The sequence below is a fragment of the Glycine max genome, chromosome 15 (assembly GCF_000004515.6).
Source record: "Glycine max cultivar Williams 82 chromosome 15, Glycine_max_v4.0, whole genome shotgun sequence".
Lineage (NCBI taxonomy): Eukaryota > Viridiplantae > Streptophyta > Magnoliopsida > Fabales > Fabaceae > Glycine > Glycine max.
In genome coordinates, this window is record NC_038251.2 from 31,347,345 (window position 1) to 31,362,591 (window position 15,247).

Consider the following 15,247-nt stretch of genomic DNA (forward strand, 5'->3'; position numbering starts at 1 on the left):
AGGACTACACGTCCTCACCATCAGAGGGCTGCACGCCCTTACCGTCAGAGGGCTACACGCCCTCACCTTGAGAGGACTACACGTCCTCACCATCAGAGGGCTGCACGTCCTCACCTTCAGAGGACTACATGTTCCCCATTTTCAAAGAGGGGCATGCCCTCACCTTGAGAGGACTACACGTCCTCACCATCAGAGGGCTGCACGCCCTCACCTCTAGAGGACTACATGTCCTCGCCTTGAGAGTGCTACACGCCCTCACCTTGGGTACTAGTTATCCTCACCACCAGAGGGCTGCACGCCCTCACCTCCAGAGGACTACACGTCCTCGCCTTCAAAGGGTCATGTGCCTTCACCTTTGTAGGGCTACACGCCCTCACCTTCAGAGGACTACACGTCCTCACCTTTAGAGGACTATACGTCCTCGCCATCAGAGGACTACATGTTCCCCATTTTCAAAGAGGGGCATGCCCTCACCTTTAGAGGATTGCACGTCCTTGCCATCATAGGACTACACTCCCTCGCCTTCGAAAGGCTACACGTCTTGAACTTCAGAGGGCTACACGCCCTCGCCTTTAGAGGACTATGCGTCCTCACTTTCAGTGGGCTCCATATCCACACCTTAAGATAATTTAAGGTCCTCTGTCCTTAAATGCTTAACCGAGACTTGCACTTCCGGTTAAGGGGCCAGTAGTTTCCTTTTAACGGTTCCTGGGCCACCCCCTGATATTGGAGGAGGGCCAACTGTGCGAGCACAACCAGAAAGGGAGGCTATTACACAGCTACTATGCATACCGGGGCAAGATTTCATTCGTGCCGCTGTAAAGAGACGAGTGCGGATCATGCGCACCAACATGACCACTCTTACACAGATATAGATGACATTGCTACTTAGCAACATTCTGCCCAGCGACCGCAATGCCAATCTCCCCCTGCAAAAGTATCGGTTGGTCTGTGTCGTCCCGACATGGGTAAGTATGCATATAGTTCAACTGATTTCTGATACCATCTATTGTTTCCAGGGATCGCACCCACAAGACACCCAGTGGACCCGAAAAAGTCCAACAGGGCCCTGGGGTTTCCAGCTCTGGTTACGGGCCTCTATCAGTCCTACAGGGTGCCCGTACCCCCCGGCAAGGTCACGTCATCATAGGTAAGTATGCACATTGCTCAACTGATTTCTGATTTCATCTATTGTTTGCAGGGATCGCGCCTGCAAGACACCCAGTGGACCCGAAGAAGTCCAACAGGGTCTTGGAGTTGTCAAGCTCTAAATACGGGTCTCTATCAGTTCAAGGGAGTGCCTGTTGCCCCCAGCAGGGTCATCAGGCCCCCTACCAATCGAGTTTTCATCTAGAAGTGTTGCGCCCCCAGGCAGGCGCAGGGCGAAACACCACAGCAGCATTGGGATAGCCGGTAGCGGGCAATAGACACACCGCCACCACCTCTAGAGTTCACCTCAGCTCATCCGCAAAAAGGTTAGAGCGTTGCCTATGACACATGGTCGACCAGCAGGCTACCAAGTCCAAAGCCAAAGGTAAGCAAAGTACTAGGTCAGTGACCGACAAGTCATAAGGCGTCCAGCTAAAGACGTTAAAGAAGCGCTACTAGGAGGCAACCTAGTACCTTTTGAATCTATGCTTGTTATTTGATCATTTTTTATAGTAGGACGCACCTAGTTGCTCATGAGCCTGTGAATTTAAATAAAACAAGCGCAAGCTCGGAAGGTAGTCATACCTCACAAAATATATATATGTATGTTTAGGTAGTGAAAATACCTTAGATATGCATGTATGTAAACAAAAAAATACTTCACAAAAATATATATATATGTTTAGGTAGAAAGATACCTCAGATATGCATGTATGTAAACAAAAAATACTTCACAAAATATATATTTGTATGTTTAGGTAGAGAGATACCTTAGATGTGCGTGTATGTAGCAAAAAATACCTCACAAAACATATATATGTATGTTTAGGTGGCAAGATACCTTGGATATGCATGTATATAGCAAAAATACCTCGCAAAAATATACACATGTTTAGGTAGCAAAATACCTCATGAAAAAAAAAGGGGAAAAAAGAAAACAAACAAGAAAAAGAAATAAACAAATGATAATGATAAAAAAAAAAAAAAAAAAAAGAAGGAGAAAGAAGAAAATAAGTTGTCTAGCTAAAAAACGACATGCTTTTGAAAAGAGACGATTTCCAACTTTTCTTCGAAAAAAAATTCACTGATTATAACTAGTTTTTGGAAAATGTGTCTACACCTGAAGGGTGAATGCTGTGAAATTTCCCCGGACGCCCGAAATGGACTCGGATGAATGCACAAATTGATAAAAGAACATATTTTGGAAACATTGGGTTGATTAAAAATAGAGGAAATGAATCCTGAGCCCTAGCATCACATAACCATAAAAATTTGACATTTGAGTGTCCGCATAGATGCATGCATGACCAGTTTTGCATAAAGTTTCCAAATCATCATTTTTGCATTTGTGTCATGGAAATAGTGTGGGGCATCCCTTTTATCCTTGAGCCAAACCAAACCCCGACATGTATCATGTCTAGCCATTCTACAAACCTTGAGCCAAAATCCTGACTCACCATAAACCTTGACCTAGGGTGAGAATGTCAATCCTTACCCTCGGGAGCAAAAAAGAAAAGAAAGAAAATTCCCCAATCAAAGAGTGGGAGAAAGCAAAAAAAGAAAAGAAGGAAAATTTCCAATCAAAGAGAAAGTCAAAAAGAAAAGAAAGAAAATTCCCAACCAAGGAATGGGAGAAAGTAAAGAAAGAAGGAAAGAAAGTTCTTGATCAAAGAACTAGAAGAAATGTGCAGAAAGGTCTTTTGACCAGACAATATCTGAACAATACAGAATTGTCACCAAATGAACGAAAAAAGAAGGAAAGAGAACCACAACCTAAAATAGTCTTCTCCCTTTGATTACCAACCAAAATCCCGTGCGCTAGCGACCCTTTTTTTCTCGCCCCGCACTAAACAAAAAAAACAGAAAAAGAAAAAGCCAGGAAAATCAAAAGCCAAAAACACACAAAAGCCGAAAGAAAAAACCACCAAAAGAACCCATTCCCAAGGGAAGTCCTATTGATCCATGATCACGCGTGTAATTTTTGATTTGATAGGAAATAATTTGCAAAGTCAAGTCATGACATATCTATGGTTCGGAATTAGGATGAAACACTTACCTGTGCGAGATTGATACACTTTGAGTGGATTTCTTCTATTTTTGTCGAACCCAGTGTTTCCTCTAAATGGTCATTTAGAAACGAAATGCTAACATCCAAAATCTCATTTATGGTTATGGGAGATTTCATCAGCAGACTCTCCTTCCCCGGCAGACGCATTGTTTTTCACTCAAAAAGCATATGCTGCTCTAAATCAGTTGGAATATTTGTCTCTTTGCTAAAGCATGTTTGCATTTTAGTGGAGAAAACACCGAGACTTTTTCAAGTCTCACAAGTTATCCAGAACTACGTAGGTCTGAATTCCTCATTGGAGGATACGTAGGAGCAAGAGCCTCGCTTTTGTCGACCACACCGCCTTTTGTCGCCATAACTCAAGAGCTGGTAGCCCGCGGAGACACCTTACGGTTATCCGCACCTCGTCATTCAGTGACCCCAAGTGTGATTGATGAACAGAGGCCAATGTGGTCATCTGGCCTTTTCCGGAGATGTCAGCATTTTCCGATGGAGACTTTTCAAGTCTCACAAGTTATCCAGAACTACGTAGGTCTGAGTTCCTCATTGGAGGATACGTAGGAGCAAGAGCTTTGCTTTTGTCGGCCGCCCCATAATCTTTGTCATACAGACCCTTAGGTCATGTGACGCACACCCCTTTTGTCATCCAGAGGCGGCGGGCCCGATGACAAGCAAAGACCAAGTTTGGTCATTCTGCACCCATGATACGCGGAGATACCTTACGGTTATCTGCACCCCTTTGCTAGGCAGACACAGTTGTGTCCGATGGCACGCAGAGACCAAGTTTGGTCATTCTGCACCCATGATCCGCGGAGATACCTTACGGTTATCTGCACCCCTTTGCTAGGCAGACACAGTTGTGTCCGATGGCACGCAGAGACCAAGTTTGGTCATTCTGCACCCATGATACGCGGAGATACCTTACGGTTATCTGCACCCCTTTGCTAGGAAGACACAGTTGTGTCCGATGGCACGCAGAGACCAAGTTTGGTCATTCTGCACCCATGATACGCGGAGATACCTTACGGTTATCTGCACCCCTTTGCTAGGCAGACACAGTTGTGTCCGATGGCACGCAGAGACCAAGTTTGGTCATTCTGCACCCATGATACGCGGAGATACCTTACGGTTATCTGCACCCCTTTGCTAGGCAAACACAGTTGTGTCCGATGGCACGCAGAGACCAAGTTTGGTCATTCTGCACCCATGATACGCGGAGATACCTTACGGTTATCTGCACCCCTTTGCTAGGCAGACACAGTTGTGTCCGATGGCACGCAGAGACCAAGTTTGGTCATTCTGCACCCATGATACGCGGAGATACCTTACGGTTATCTGCACCCCTTTGCTAGGCAGACACAGTTGTGTCCGATGGCACGCAGAGACCAAGTTTGGTCATTCTGCACCCATGATACGCGGAGATACCTTACGGTTATCTGCACCCCTTTGCTAGGCAGACACAGTTGTGTCCGATGGCACGCAGAGACCAAGTTTGGTCATTCTGCACCCATGATACGCGGAGATACCTTACGGTTATCCGCACCCCTTTGCCATTCAGACACAGTCATGTCCGTTGGCACGCAGAGACCAAGTTTGGTCATTCTGCACACATGATACGCGGAGATACCTTATGGTTATTCGCACCCATTCTTTTGCTATCTGTAAGACAGAACGCTTGATAGCATGCAGGGGCTGACACAGTCTTCTGCACCTTTTGTTCCTCCGGGAACAACAAGTCATTTGCATGTGGAGATTTTATGGTCACCCGCGACTCTCGTCAAATCGAGAGGGACGAAATTAGTGTCTTATCTTTACTTTTCTTTTATCTCCAATAAAAGAGAAGTAAAGAGGGGCAACTGTCATACCCTAATTTCGTCCGGGGACCTTTGCTCGGTGACGTGCGACCATTCTTTGGTCCTCGTGAGGTGCTTGGCACCCATCATTAGGCAATTTGTGAAATTCCAGGACATGCCGAAAAACCAAAAAAATATTGATGTATAATCCGTAAGTTTCCGTGACACACCGGAAATCAAATGGAAGCATCGTTACATAATTAAGTGAGGTTCCGTAACATTCCGTAAGTCAAAAAGGGGATGATTATGTAATTCGCAAGGTTCCGTAACATTACGGAAAGAAAACAAGTATCGTTACGAAATTCGTAAGTTTCCGTAACTTTACGAAAAAAGAATCACCAAAAAATAGCAGAGGGGGTGAACTTGGTAAAAATGGGGGTGCAAATAGCACCCAGGCCCACTTGGGCCCTCCAGAAGATTCCTCCAGAAGGCGGTTGCTTCTGGAGGAAGCAACCTTGCTCGCCTGGGCGAGCTGAGCTCGCCTGGGCGAGCTGGGCGGCAACCACCTCCCCTATTTTGCTATAAATAGGGGAGGAAATGAAGAAGGAAGGGACCCCCAGCCCCTTAGGCACTTCTCTCTCTTTCGAATTTGCTTGGAAAAATTGTTTCCGTGAAGAAAATCTAAGCCGAGGCGCTTCCGAAACGTTTCCGTAACGTTTTCCGTGAGGAATCTCGCAAAGCTTTCAACCGTTCTTCAACGTTCTTCATTCGTTCTTCATCGTTCTTCGATTTTCAACGGTTAAGTACCTCGAACCAAGCTTTTCGATTCATTCTATGTACCCGTAGTGGTCCACATTGTGTTTCGTGCATTTTTATTCTCGTTTTGTTTACTTTTTATACCCCCTGTTGACGTGCTTAAGCCATTTTACTTAAGTCGTTTCTCGCTTAACTTAAAAATAAAATAAATTTCCACCGAACGTTTGAATTGTATTATCCATTAACTTCGGTTAAAATAAATTCCGACCGTTCGGTCATGCCGTAACCACGTTGGAAATCAAAAAAGAGGTAAAAAATAATATAATAATCAAAAAGACATCTTTTAGTGAAATAAAGCGGAAAATCAATCGGACGTTTTCTCTTTGGGATTTCTCATTCTTAAATCGAATTGATTAATAACTAAAGTGAAACTAAGGCTAAAATCAACTCGCCTAGTCAAGCTCGTCCACAAAAATAGGCTTTTGAAAGTTCGTCATTTCAATTCCTCACTAAGTAAAATGGATCGTTTTTAAGGTCCAACGCCTTAAAATGATCACCTCTAAAAGTAAAAAAGAATCATTTGATAAGAAAGAACTACGTAGGTCTGATTTCCTCATCACAAATTGAGGAATACGTAGGAGCAAAGGGAAACACCCTTGTCGACCACAAAAAAGAAAAAATATAAAAAGGGTATAAAGGATATAAGAACATAAAAGGGAACATAAAAATCAAAGTCATGTTTGCACATTCGATTAAAGGCTGCCGTCCCTTGGGACGGACGTGTGGGGTGCTAATACCTTCCCCGTGCGTAAATACAACTCCCGAACCTTTCAATTTAAAAGTTCGTAGATCGCGTCTTTTCCGGTTTTTCCGACGTTTTCCTCAAATAAACGTTGGTGGCGACTCCGCGCGTATTCCTTTCATGGAACACGCATCCCGCGAGTCACGCGTCGCCCTCCCGCCGAAGGGTAGGTTGCGACACCCACTCCTCACGTTTGGTTTTTTAGGGAAAAACACCATAACTAAACGCGCCGCAAGGGATCCCTATCGCACCAGATCCAAATCTAGAACGATGGGTGATCAAGAGGAGACGCAGGAACAGATGAAAGCCGACATGTCGGCTCTGAAAGAACAAATGGCCTCCATGATGGAGGCCATGTTAAGTATGAAGCAGCTTATAGAGAAGAACGCGGCCACCGCCGCCGCTGTTAGTTCGGCTGCCGAAGCAGACCCGACTCTCTTGGCAACTACGCACCATCCTCCCTCAAACATAGTAGGGCGGGGAAGGGACACACTGGGGCACGATGGCAGCCCTCACCTGGGATACAACCGAGCGGCTTACCCTTATGGATTGCCGCCCAACTATTCACCACCTGTCTTGCAAGAAGATGCGGGCCATATTGCTTCTCCCGTCCATGAAAGAGAGCCTCCTCAGCAGCCCGACGAAGTCCACAAAGACCCTCAAGATTATGCTCGAAGGGATGTCGAGTTCTATCCCCCGATCCCCGAAGGGCCAGCACCAGGCACGTTGCCTCAACCCAACATCGCAGCATCACCAATAGTTTTGTCCACGGAAGGGCTGCCCCCAGCAACTGAAGAAAGGAGGAAGCTCGATCTCCTTGAGGAAAGATTGAGGGCTGTGGAAGGATTTGGGGACTATCCGTTCGCAGACATGACGAATCTTTGCTTAGTACCCGATGTTGTTATTCCCCCGAAGTTCAAAGTGCCGGACTTCGACAAGTATAAAGGGACGACTTGTCCCAAAAACCATCTCAAAATGTACTGCCGTAAGATGGGCGCCCACTCTAAAGATGAAAAGCTGTTGATACACTTCTTTCAGGATAGCTTGGCCGGAGCTGCGGTAGTGTGGTACACTAATTTGGAAGCTTCCCGTATCCGTACTTGGAAGGATCTGATTACCGCCTTCCTAAGGCAGTATCAGTACAATTCTGATATGGCTCCTGACCGTACTCAACTGCAGAATATGTTCAAGAAAGAGGGTGAAACCTTTAAAGAATATGCGCAGCGATGGAGGGATTTGGCGGCACAAGTAGCTCCTCCCATGGTTGAGAGAGAGATGATCACCATGATGGTAGACACTCTGCCAGTATTCTACTATGAGAAGCTAGTAGGTTACATGCCGTCCAGCTTTGCGGATCTGGTGTTTGCCGGGGAAAGAATCGAGGTAGGATTGAAAAGAGGAAAGTTTGATTACGTTTCCTCCACAAACGCGAATGCCAAAAGAATCGGGGCAACAGGGGCAAAAAGGAAGGAGGGAGATGCCCATGCCGTCTCTTCAACACCCGCGTGGGTCAAAACCCAGCAAACACCTCATGGTACCCATCAGTACGCGCAACATCACCCAAGCTTCTCGACTCATACTGGGAATGCCTCTAGTTCAACACCCGTGCAGCCTAAGGCACCCACCCAGAGGGAAGCTCCCCAAGTTCCAACTCCGAACACGACTCGACCGGCCGGTAATTCCAACACAACAAGGAACTTCCCTCCGAGGCCATTTCCGGAATTCACCCCACTCCCAATGACGTACGAAGATCTTCTGCCATCCCTCATCGCCAATCATTTGGCCGTGGTAACTCCCGGAAGGGTCCTCGAACCCCCTTTCCCGAAGTGGTATGACCCTAACGCAACTTGCAAGTACCATGGGGGTGTCCCGGGGCATTCCGTCGAAAAATGCTTGGCCCTTAAATACAAGGTCCAACATTTAATGGATGCTGGATGGCTGACTTTCCAAGAGGATCGGCCCAATGTGAGAACCAACCTGCTCGCCAATCATGGAGGGGGAGCAGTTAATGCAGTTGAATTCGATAGGCCGCACAGGTCTAAACCTTTAAGGGATGTGGCAACCCCTAGGAGGTTTATCTTTGAGGCCCTACAAAAAGGAGGTGTGATTCCCCATAGTGGGTGTAAGGAAGATTCCTGTCTGCTACACTCCGGCGAGATGCATGACATGGAGACGTGTTTGGAAGTAGAGGAATTGTTACAGCGGATGATAGATCAAGGTCGACTGGAAGTCGGCATTGAAGGAAAAGAAGAGCAGCATATATGCATGCAATCTACGGAGGGGAGCGGTGTTGCGAAGCCCAAACCCTTGGTGATATACTTCACTAAAAGCGCAGCTTCGCAAAAGCCCGGACACCCCTTAATAGCCAAACCTGTTCCTTTCCCGTACCAAAATAGTCACGCGGTCCCGTGGAGATATACACCTCCGGGGAAGAAGGAAGAAGAAGTCACTGACGTCAGCTCGCTGTCAGCTAAAGTAACAAATATCACGGGACTGAGTGGTGTGACCCGTAGTGGTCGTGTGTTCGCACCTCCGGACCTACCAGTCCAACCCGCCGACGTCAAGGGAAAAGGAAAAGTGGTGGAGGAACAAGATGGCGAAGCACCCCACGCTTCGAATAAAGATATTCCAGCAAAGGGGCCCCCGGAGAAAAAGGATGGTAGAAAGGAGGTGTCGCTAGAGGAAGCCAGCGAGTTCCTTCGGATAATTCAGCAGAGCGAATTCAAGGTTATCGAACAGCTCAACAAAACCCCGGCTAGGGTCTCGCTGTTGGAGTTACTTATGAGCTCCGAGCCTCATCAGGCTCTGCTAGTAAAAGTGCTGAATGAGGCTCACGTGGCCCAAGATATCTCGGTAGAAGGTTTCAGAGGGCTGGTCAACAATATCACTGCCAACAACTATCTTTCCTTCGCCGAAGAAGAAATCCCCGCCGAGGGGAGAGGGCATAATAAGGCTTTACACGTATCAGTCAAGTGTATGGACCATATCGTAGCCAAGGTGCTCATCGATAATGGTTCCAGTTTAAACGTGATGCCTAAGAGCACTTTGGAGAAGTTACCATTCAATGCTTCCCACTTAAAACCAAGTTCAATGGTGGTTCGGGCCTTCGACGGCACTCGCTGAGAGGTTAGGGGAGAGATCGATCTCCCAGTACAAATAGGCCCTCACACCTGTCAAGTCACCTTCCAAATAATGGATATTAACCCCCCCTACAGCTGCCTGTTGGGGCGCCCGTGGATCCACTCAGTGGGAGTTGTGCCTTCTACACTCCACCAAAAGCTGAAATTCGTAGTGGAGGGGCACTTGGTCATCGTGTCAGGCGAGGAAGATATCTTGGTAAGCTGCCCATCCTCCATGCCTTATGTAGAAGCCGCAGAAGAATCGTTAGAAACTGCTTTCCAGTCTTTTGAGGTGGTCAGCATTTCCTCCGTGGACTCCCTCTTTGGGCAGCCTTGTCTGTCCGATGCAGCGGTAATGATGGCCCGAGTTATGTTGGGGAACGGTTATGAACCCGGGATGGGTTTAGGCAAAGACAACGGCGGCATAACTAGCCTGATAAATACCCAAGGAAATCGTGGGAAGTATGGTTTAGGCTATAAGCCCACTCAGGCGGACATGAAAAGAAGCATCGCGGGAAGGAAGAACAGTGGTCAAAGCTCGCGTTGGAGACAAGAAAGTGAAGGAAGCCCGCCCTGCCACATAAGTAGAAGCTTTATAAGCGTGGGTCTGGGAGACAAAGGTCAAGCGTTTGCGATATGCGAAGATGATATTCCGAGTACTTTGGATTTGGTACGACCATGCCCTCCTGATTTCCAGCTGGGAAATTGGCGAGTGGAGGAACGCCCCGGCATTTATGCAATGAGCATAATGTAAACCTTTACGGTTTTAAAAGCTCTATAGTTGGGCCTAGGCTTTAGAGTTTTTCCTTTTGTTAAGGCTTTGTGTCTTTTGTTTTTGAATTTATAATACAAGGATCTTTCTTCATCTGTTCCTGGTCTCTACCCATTCTCATTCATTTGCATGTTTACTTCTTTTTCTAAAACGGCAGATCCGATGACGAGTCCCCCGAAGGTACTAATACCTGGGACCCGCCTATCGACTTCGAGCAAGAAATGAATCAAACGGAAGATGAAGGAAATGAGGATGTGGGACTTCCCCCAGAACTAGAAAGAATGGTCGCCCATGAGGACCAAGAAACGGGGCCTCATCAAGAAGAAACAGAGCTAGTAGACTTAGGAATTGGCAGTGGAAAGAGGGAAGTAAAGATAGGTACAGGTATTACCGCACCTATCCGTGAAGAATTAATAATCCTGCTAAAAGACTACCAAGACATCTTTGCTTGGTCATACCAAGATATGCCCGGTTTGAGTTCTGACATTGTACAGCACCGATTACCTCTAAATCCCGAGTGTTCCCCAGTAAAACAGAAACTGAGGAGGATGAAGCCCGAAACATCCTTGAAGATAAAAGAAGAAGTGAAGAAGCAATTTGACGCTGGGTTTCTGGCCGTCGCTCGGTATCCAGAATGGGTTGCCAACATCATACCAGTTCCTAAAAAAGATGGGAAAGGACGAATGTGTGTAGATTATCGGGACCTGAATCGGGCCAGTCCCAAGGACAATTTTCCTTTACCACACATCGATATCCTCGTAGATAACACGGCCAATTTCGCTTTATTTTCCTTCATGGACGGTTTCTCTGGTTACAATCAGATAAAGATGGCGCCCGAGGATATGGAAAAGACTACTTTCGTCACCCTGTGGGGAACGTTCTGTTACAAGGTGATGTCCTTTGGACTCAAGAATGCCGGGGCAACTTATCAACGGGCCATGGTAGCTTTGTTCCATGATATGATGCATCAAGAGATCGAGGTCTACGTGGACGACATAATTGCTAAATCTAAATCTGAGGAAGAACACCTTGTCAACTTGCGGAAATTGTTCGAAAGGCTTAAGAAATATCAATTAAGGTTGAACCCCGCTAAGTGTACCTTCGGGGTCAAATCAGGGAAATTGCTTGGTTTCATTGTAAGCCAGAAAGGGATAGAGGTAGACCCCGAAAAAGTGAAGGCTATCCTTGAGATGCCAGAACCCCGTACAGAGAGGCAAGTCCGAGGTTTCCTGGGGCGCTTGAATTATATTGCCAGATTCATATCGCAGCTCACCGCCATTTGTGAGACGTTGTTTAAACTCTTGCGCAAAAACCAAACTGATCGGTGGAATGAGGATTGCCAAGAGGCTTTTGGAAGGATCAAAAAGTGCCTAATGAATCCTCCCGTGCTTATGCCACCAGTACCTGGAAGGCCCCTCATTTTGTACATGACAATCTTGGATGAGTCAATGGGGTGTATGCTGGGGCAACATGACGAATCCGGGAAGAAAGAGTGCGTTGTTTACTACCTAAGTAAGAAGTTCACGACCTGTGAGATGAATTACTCCTTGCTCGAAAGAACGTGTTGTGCTTTAGTATGGGCATCCCATCGCCTAAGGCAGTACATGCTGAGCCATACTACCTGGTTGATATCCAAAATGGACCCGGTTAAGTACATCTTTGAAAAGCCAGCTCTCACAGGATGAATCGCCCGGTGGCAAGTCTTGCTATCTGAGTTTGATATAGTCTACGTCACCCAAAAGGCGATAAAAGGAAGCGCTTTGGCAGATTATTTGGCTCAACAGCCTCTTAACGACTACCAGCCCATGCATCCAGAATTCCCGGATGAGGACATCATGGCCTTGTTTGAGGAAAAGTTGGACGAAGATCGGGACAAATGGACTGTATGGTTTGACGGAGCGTCAAACATTCTAGGTCATGGCGTTGGGGCAGTGTTGGTCTCTCCGGACAATCAATGTGTACCTTTCACAGCCAGGCTAGGATTCGACTGCACCAACAACATGGCCGAATATGAAGCATGTGCCCTAGCCGTCCAGGCAGCAATTGACTCCAATGTCAAACTACTCAAGGTGTACGGCGACTCAGCATTGGTAATCCATCAGCTGATAGGGGAATGGGAAACTAGAGATCCCAAGCTGATACCCTACAAAGTCTATATCAAGGAATTGGCTAAGACTTTCGATGAGATCTCCTTCCATCATGTTCCCCGCGAGGAAAATCAAATGGCGGATGCACTTGCTACGTTGGCGTCTATGTTCCAGCTAACACCGCACGGGGATCTTCCCTACATTGAATTTTGGTGTCGTGGCAAACCCGCGCATTGTTGCCAAGTAGAAGAGGAACGGGACGGAAAGCCTTGGTATTTCGACATCAAGCGATATGTCGTAAGCAAAGAATACCCGCCAGAGATTGCCGACAATGATAAGAGGACATTGAGAAGGTTGGCAGCCGGTTTCTTCATGAGCGGAAGCATACTGTATAAAAGAAATCACGACATGACACTCCTACGGTGTGTGGATGCCAAGGAGGCAAATCACATGATCGAAGAAGTCCATTAGGGCTCGTTTGGAACGCACGCCAACGGACATGCTATGGCCAGGAAGATCCTAAGAGCAGGTTATTACTGGCTTACCATGGAAAGTGATTGTTGTGTCCATGTGAGGAAATGCCACAAATGTCAAGCATTCTCAGATAATGTCAATGCCCCACCACACCCTCTGAATGTCATGTCCGCCCCTTGGCCTTTCTCCATGTGGGGAATAGATGTCATCGGGGCCATCGAGCCCAAGGCCTCGAATGGTCATCGCTTCATCCTCGTAGCGATAGATTATTTCACCCAGTGGGTCGAGGCGGCTTCATATACCAATGTCACGAGGAATGTGGTGGTCAGGTTCATTAAGAAAGAGATCATCTGCCGATATGGTTTGCCAAGGAAGATTATCACGGACAACGGCACCAACCTGAACAATAAGATGATGGCGGAAATGTGCGAGGAGTTTAAAATCCAGCATCACAATTCCATGCCCTACCGGCCAAAGATGAATGGAGCCATGGAAGTGGCCAATAAGAATATCAAAAAGATTATGCCAAAGATGACCGTGTCATACAAGGATTGGCACGAGATGCTCCCCTTCGCGTTGCACGGTTACCGGACTTCAGTGCGAACGTCAACTGGGGCAACGCCGTTCTCATTGGTATATGGGATGGAGGCTGTGTTACCGTTTGAGGTAGAAGTCCCGTCATTAAGGATCTTGGCAGAATCCGGATTAAAGGAATCAGAGTGGGCTCAAACACGCTATGATCAGCTCAACCTCATTGAGGGTAAGCGCTTAACGGCCATGAGTCATGGGCGCTTATACCAGCAAAGAATGAAGAGTGCATTCGACAAGAAAGTACGCTTACGCAAGTTCCATGAGGGAGACCTTGTGCTAAAGAAAATGTCCCATGCTGTCAAGGACCATCGAGGGAAATGGGCCCCGAACTACGAAGGGCCTTTTGTTGTGAAGATGGCTTTTTCCGGAGGAGCCCTGGTGCTTACCAACATGGATGGCGAAGAGCTACCTTCACCCGTGAACTCTGATGTCGTCAAACAATATTATGCTTAGAAGCTGGGGCAATTAAGGATGTCGCTGCATGTTCTTTATCTTTATGCGTTTTCTGGGTTCCCCCAGGGATTTCCTCTCTGTTGTATCTCTCGTTACAATCTTTCAAAGAAATGAACGTGGATTCGAGGCTTTTGGTCCTCACGTTAGTTTCACACCTTGCGTTAATCTGTGATCACCTGAGCCCTTCCGCTCAGTTCATGGGATCCCCCAAGTGCTTAATTAGAATTGAACCTGAACCAACTTTCCCTAAATTTGCTGCGTTTGAAAACATTCATGCATACGCATACGCATACGCATGTATATTGTTGTGGTAAAACAGGGGCAGGATCACCTTGGGCTACCTTCTGAGGTAGAGACAAAACGTGAGCGGCAGAAACCAATCAAGGTAGGGTAATGACGCGGTCAAGATTGGCCATACCTGGTTGTTTATTACTTGCAGGTACTAAAGGACGGATGCAAGTGGGGATGGGGTCACGACCGACCGATCGTTGCCCCTTCTCTGTGCGAAACAAGCAGAGAATGTCGCTGCAAGGCAGCCCCGTATCCTTTGTATTTTGCAGCTTTCTTTTACTATTTGTTTGTTTTAAAAAGTAAAAAAATAAGTAATCAACGCCTAATTCTAACATAAGTAAGTTCAAGTTAGGCAAGATGCTAATCCATGAGAAGGGAGGGGACATGGTTAATGTTCCCCCCAAAAAAAAAAAAAAACAAATGTGCAGGTTAGCTCGCCTGGGTGAGCTGGGCTCGCCTGGGCGAGCCACCCCTGCACCAAATTATAAGAATGACGAAAGGGGGGGCATTTTTGCATTCAAAAACTTCTTTTCCCCCTTTCAAAAGCCATACCCACGGGATTGACGAGTTTGCAGCCCTAGGGTCATCCTTTTTTGCATTTTTTTGATTCCGTTTTGCGCTTTTGTTCATCACCAACAAGTAAGTGTTTCATCCCTAAGCTTTCTAGCTTTTCATTGGTGTATTTTGATCTCCTTTTGGTGCTCTAAATTGTGGGAGTGTGCTCAAATATATAGGGCAATTTTGGTTGTTTTCTTGCTTGATTAGGTTGAATTAAGGGTGTGTATGGGATGGCCCTAGGCCTATAATGCATTTTGGAACAATGGGACATGCCACATTGTCCCCGTTCTCTTGCTATTGACGCCTAAACGCGCGCCCACCAAGTGTTCGGTGA